The sequence below is a fragment of the Clytia hemisphaerica genome, unplaced genomic scaffold, assembly GCF_902728285.1.
Source record: "Clytia hemisphaerica strain Z4C2 unplaced genomic scaffold, Clytia hemisphaerica genome assembly, whole genome shotgun sequence".
NCBI lineage: Eukaryota > Metazoa > Cnidaria > Hydrozoa > Leptothecata > Clytiidae > Clytia > Clytia hemisphaerica.
The window spans coordinates 2,013,375-2,020,028 of record NW_027103917.1 but is presented as its reverse complement, the minus strand read 5'-3'; positions in this window follow the sequence as shown (position 1 = coordinate 2,020,028).

Sequence of the window (6,654 nt, the reverse complement as noted above, 5' to 3'; positions counted from 1 at the left end):
ATGATCTACCTATCAACACAAAGCATATCGAATCAAAAGATTGTTTTGCAGATCTAGCTTGGAATTTTTATTTTGATAGGGCATTAGCTAAATCAATGAATTCATTTTGATCTTTGAAATAATCACCTATCCGAAGTTATCTAAGTATCTCAATACCTAGATTCTTGACCGTGTTGCGAATTCTAATGTTTTACTACTTCAAGATCCTCCCCTGACCAATCCTATAGCCAGCCAACTTCATCCTTTCCTTCTCCTGCTTCTCATTGTAGCTTACCTTAGATTTTGACATACACGTTTTTTTTTTTATTAGAACACCTAAAATTTGGCCTGGATGTGCTTATTTTTTTAGCAATTTTCAGCCTAAAATGTTCTTAAATGCGTTCTTAATTTTTCAGACTACTCTAAATCGACAATATGATACAAAATAAAGAGCACTTAAATTTGGCAAAATTTGGACAATATTTGTCTCTCGACTTTTGAAGATCCACCCCTAAATTCGGTTAAAACTGCTTAAAAAGAGGAAAAATTGTAGCTTCTTGTCATTTTTTTCCAAACTGAGGCTGGGCATGTTCTTAAGATGTTCTTAATTTTTCGACGAATTTCAGCCTATATGTTCTTATAAACTAGGTTCTAATAAAAAAAAAACGTGTATTGAGCTTTAAATTTGTTTAAAATTTATTTACATTTATGCTTATACTCCTCTTGCATTTTCGTTTGCATGTTTTTTTTTAATATTTAGTAATTAATTCTATTAGCGACGTATCACATTCCTCAACTAAAACGCATCATTGAATCAACTACAATAGTTTTTTTTCACACTTCTTACGATCTTGTTTTTATGCCTAGTCTATATGAAATCATAATATATTTATGAGGTAATATTTATCTAAGAATGGTATATTTATTCCTTACTTTCTGCCATAATTTATCTAGGACGACTATCTTGCGACCAAGAGGAATTTTCCTTTTTTCTCAAATATTATGACTTTGATTTTAGTTACGCGACGGTGATGACAAAAATTGTTTTTTCGAGGTTTCTCTGAGACGGGTAGCATGGCAGTACCTTTACGGCCAATCAAAATTTTAGCTTCTCAAATCTAAAATCAGCCTCTCAGATTTGGAATTCGGCTTCTCAGATTATAATTTCAACTTCTCAGTTTTATGATATCTTTTTACTATTAAAGTTTTTCTTCTTCAAAAATTAAGAATTGATTATTTTGCTTCTCAAATCATCTTTCCAGATTCTCAGATCATCTTTTTTCAGCTCCTCAGATCATCTTTTAACTTTATAACTTCTCAAATTGAATAACTGTGTTCTAATTCAAGTTGATGCCTGAGTTAATGCTATTGGGAATAAATATAAGCTGAACAGCTGATTTGAGAAGCTGAAAGGCTGAGAGTAAAAATTTGAAAAGTAGGATCGATGATTGGCCGAAAAATACCTCTCATGGGGTAGACCACAAAAGAACGATTGAACTGTAACTTGTTTATGTCTCAATTTTTGATGTAATCTGATTCATGTGACCTATCTGCTATACGACTAGTTCAAATGCAAGAGTTCAGAAGAAAATGTGATTGGATAACACAGGAGCGAATTTTCGATTTCCAAGGTTGGAAATTTCAATTTTTCTCCAATGGAAAATCCAACCTGAAAATGTGGGAATTCTCCAAGGTTGGAAATCTTGCATTTTCCATGGCTTGGAATTTTCAGGTTGAAAAAAGCCAAAATCCAAATTTAACAAGGTTGGAATTTTTTAAAATTCAATTGGAAAAAAGCCAAAATCCTAATTTAACAAAGTTGGAATTTTCGTAAATCCAGGTTGAAAAAAGCCAAAATCCAAATTTAATAAGGTTGGAATTTTTTAAAATTCAGTTGGAAAAAAGCCAAAATCCAAGCTAAACAAGGTTGGATTTTTTTTTAATTCAGTTGGAAAAAAGCCAAAATCCAAAAAGTGATGGCAGAGATGTGGAAAAAGAGATCTTAAACAAGGTTTTTGGTTTTGTGATTAGTCACTCGCTAGCCTAGGCTCGATGGCTCCCGGTCAATCTCTCGTTATTGGTTCGCACAGGTACGTGGTTGATCTTAGATCACTCACACAGCTCAGCAGGCCACCATTTGAAACTATGACACAAGTACCCTATGTGCTTCACTGTGCAAACATACTGTGATTGACCGAGGCTGCTCCGAAGGTACGCCTCACCTGACGGAAACTTACAGCTTAGGTTAGCCATACATCAAAACAGTTTTGAGCGAAAAATCGCTTGTGGTTTTCTCAAAGGGCATGCGCAGAAAATGATTAAAAAAACGTATTTTCCACATGGATTTTTTTTAACGTTTTCAAAACTGTTTGGAGAAACACAAATTTCCAACCCAAAAAGTCTATTTTTCCAAGGAAGAGTCTCAATTTCACAAAAATGTAATATCAACATGGATTTTTAACGCTTTTAAAATTTAAATTTTCCGACCCAAAAAGTCTAGTTTTTCAACCCGAGGTATCGAATTTACAAAAATATCTATTTTCACACTTTTTTTCAATTCCCAAACTGTTTGGAAAATAAAAATTTAATGCCACCCAAAAAGTCATGTTTTCCAACAAGCCTTGGAAAGTTGTCATTTCTACATGTTTTTTTTTCAATTGACTTTTTAAGGGCATTGGTTTATTCTACAAAACCTATGGGCCCGGGGGGGGGGGGTGTTACTTAGGCAAATGGAGGGTACGGTATGTGCCGCCCTTAAGGGTACCTTTTTTGGACTTCCAAAGTCCCGCTAAGGGTCGGAAAAATCAGAAAATCAAATTTCAGTCCCACTAAGGGTCGGAAAAATAGGAAAATTTCAACTTTTTACTCCCTGAAAGATCGAAATTTGGTCAAAATTGGCCAAATTTGTCCCGCTAAGGGTCGTAAAATTCCCAAAATTTTCCTTTGTTTTCTCCTTTATAGTCCCGGTAAGGGTCCAAAGTTCGAAAGTCGGGCGGCACCCCCCCCGTCAGCTCGCAACCCTAGTACCCCCCCCCCGGCCTATGGGTAATTTACGTTTTCCAAATCAGCTTAATAAGGTAATCGCTCAAATTTCCAACCTTCAATTAAAAAACCAAAATTTCCAACATGGAAATCGAAAATTTTTTCCTGTGTAAAAAAGTTTATTGATTAGATTAGAGAAATTTTGATTGTTTCTTTTGATAGTTTGTTCCCGGGGGGTACTAGGTTTGCGAGGTGACGGGTATGTCCGAGCCGAAACTCGAAAATCGACCCTTTGAGAGACAAAAGTTTGGTGATTTTGGGACCCATTGAGAGACTTTTTCCTAAATTTTGGTCCATTTTTTCCAAATTTTGGTTTGATTGTCACCAAATTTTGGTCAAAATTTTTGGAAATCGTGACCCTTTGAGAGAGAAATTTTTTATTTTCGTGATTTTGGGACCCTTTCAGAGACTAACTTTTGAATTTGTACCCCTTTGAGCAACTTTTGAGGAATGAGAAAAGGTACCCTTATGGCTCGCACATACCCGGCACTCATTTTGCCTAAGTACCCCCCCCCCGGGAGTTTGTTGCTTCTAGTTGTAAAGAGTGCTCGATGTCAACAAAAAGTCGAAGAACTGTATCAATATCATAATTTTATTTGTCAGTAAAAAATTACACTACTGTCAGTTTCACGCTGAACGATTGTCAAGTGTAAAACTTCTTCGAAAAAATCTCATTAAAATGTACAAAAAGTTGTAATCCCTTAAGGAAACATATTGATTAACTATTGACAATAAAAGGTAATAAAATGCTAAAAATAACCGTAGTAAAATGTAAAAATGTAAAAATGTAAAAATTCAATCGTCCGGAGGGACTACTTTGTAGCTATTAAAATAAAATTTGCTGCTATGGCGACAGTTAGAAATTAATTCAGTTCTTTTGTTAAGCAACTTTAAGTTTTAAGTTATTATATGATACTTTCCAGTCAAGCATAAATTACAATTTTTGCTGTCATTCCGGTACGCTGGGGCGTGGTCAATAATTTCCCAAGATAATGTTGGTGTTGAACCGGCTTTTTTCAAACTCCAAACGTGTTTAGATAGTTCAGTAGATTTTTCTTTGGACTCATTTCTAAAATCATGGCGATGGTTGTACCAGCGATTTTTGAAAGTGCTCTCAGTGACACCAATATAATGAACACCGTTGTCTTCTGGGTTGGCTTTTACGTGGCATTTGTAAGTAACGCTTTTTTGGAGGCATTTTCCGTGCCAATTCAATATCAAAAAGCTTGTGAATTAAAATTTGACGAGTAAGCAAACGATGTAACTAACATTTAAAAACAAAACCTTTAACTTTACTTTAAGTTAAAAGATATTGATCCTAAATCTAATTTTCAATGATTTCTGATGCTAAATGGTGACATTTAATGCAGCAAATCTTTTCGCCATTTACTGCCGTTAATTTGTTTTGAGGGCTCTGACTATAGTGCATTTCTTTCATATCCTCCTCAAAAACCTGATGGAACCCCCTTACTACTGGAAAACTTGGGGAAAATATCGACCATCCCCACTGAATTTAATGACTCAAAAATAACTGGAACTCAAGTCCCCAAACATAAAACAAGCTTCATCCTCAAAAAGTAATCTTCAATTACTCTTAGGTGCCAAATAAACGCCCCCCCCCCGCTTGTTAATTTTTCGATTTTTTTCCAACCCCCCGGACCTTATTAGGACCCCCCCCTGTTTATTAATTTTTGAAAAAATTCCCAGCTACAAAAAGGAAAATTCCTTGTTGTACTCTAAAAAGCCTAAATTTAGTCTATTTTAACCTTTTTTAGGGTTTTTAAAAGGTCCATTTTCCAACCCCCCCGGTAATTAGGTCCCCCCCGTTTATTAAATTTGAAGAAATTTTCCAACCCCCCCCCATTTATTCGAAACCCCCCCCCCGTTTATTTGGCACCTAAGAGTATCTCATTATGGTCAGAGATCTATTTCAAATTTGTCAATACAGTAGACTCCCGGTTATTCGAATAATTCGAAGTTTGAAGTGAGATGGCGTTCCCCTTGGATCTGCTTACTCAACCCAGGCAAAAACACTCTCAGTTATTCGAACTTTTCTTTATTGGAAGATCGTCGAGTGAGAACATTGATTTTCTATGCGATTGAAATACTTTTTTTCTTTAAGAAAGCAGGATTCAATATTCATGGCTATATATCGCTATTCGTGCAATTTCTTTGTGTTTATGACGCTCATGAACCGCATTGTCTCAACTACCTCAGAAAAGTCCCTCCAATTAAGGTTAAGTTGAGAATCTGGCGCTAAACGAATTTTTCAATTATTCGAACTCCCGGTTATTCGGAGTAAATTCTTATCCCCCTTGGAGCTTCGAATGACCGGGAGTCTACTGTAGTTGATTAAGGAATTAAGCGTCGACATAAAAAGAGCCGATAGGTAAAATGGAACGATCCGAAAATATTCTAAAGTGATAAACTTCCAGGTGAAATAGTGCTGTCAAAATGTCGAAGAGAGGTAAAATTTATTGAAAACAGACTTACGCTTCGAATGAACCGGCCAAGATACCAAGACAAGAAGTGAAAACCAAAGCCGATAATATGAAGCCATTATTGTACAAAGCCATGAACCAAGCATAAGATGAAGTAAAGAAAGACCCGTTCCCTATTTGTATACTTGGAAAAATGACGTAAAGGAACAGAAAGCCTCATTAAGTCGCGTTTTTAAAGAAGACACATGTTTCCTCATGGCATCGTGTTCCTCAATATAATTAAACTTGATTGATTGATTGATTTATTTTCTCTGGACGGTTGTTTCTTAAGCTTCTTATCAATTATGGTATTGATGTATTAATTAATTTTTACCAGTGCGAGGATACATTTTTATAATATGTATCTTGCTCCACTCGTCATTGATTCTTTTCTATGATTGCCGAGCATTATGCTGGGATTCACTATCGTTTTGGAGTCTTTGGTATGACTCTGCTAGGGATTGAACTTTGACCTTGCACACTGTAGCCAAAGGCTCTCATTTTGCACGATGATTCACTAAAACATAGCCTTTGTCTAGCCATAGTCATTATAAAAATACTGGCCTGGAAGGCTTTTGTCTCTTTTTATTATTAAAAGATGGAGCTTACGTACCGAAATCGATTTATTTTGCAAACTTTTTGATCATGTGATAAGAAAATAGACCAATCCAAAGAGGAGAATTTGGTAACGTGATCAAAAAGTATGCAAATCTCAACTTGTCTTTTGTTTGTAACAAAAGAAAATTGAACAAAAAGCTAAAACAATACATTGCCAGACCGGGGTTTTTTATAATGACTATGGTCTAGCTCGCAAACTTATTTCAAGATAAAATAGCTCAAAATTGTTCCAAAAAGGCCCACTAAAACCGCCCCAGTACTTTTTTCGCATCTATAGGCAATAGAGAAATGTGTCAAAAAAGGATTGGGTCGAGTTTAGGGGGATGATTAAATGATTAAGTAGCACGCGCCTGACCGCGCGACTACACACGCCTGTGTCACAGACCCGGTGGACCCCCGCCCGGTGGAAAAATAGGCCACAAAATCGTCCCCTGTGGAAAAATGCCTTACATTTTCAACCCCACTGGGAAATTGCCCTCATTGAAAATTGAATGGAAAAATTGGACTCCAAAACCATCGCCACTGGAATTTTTGA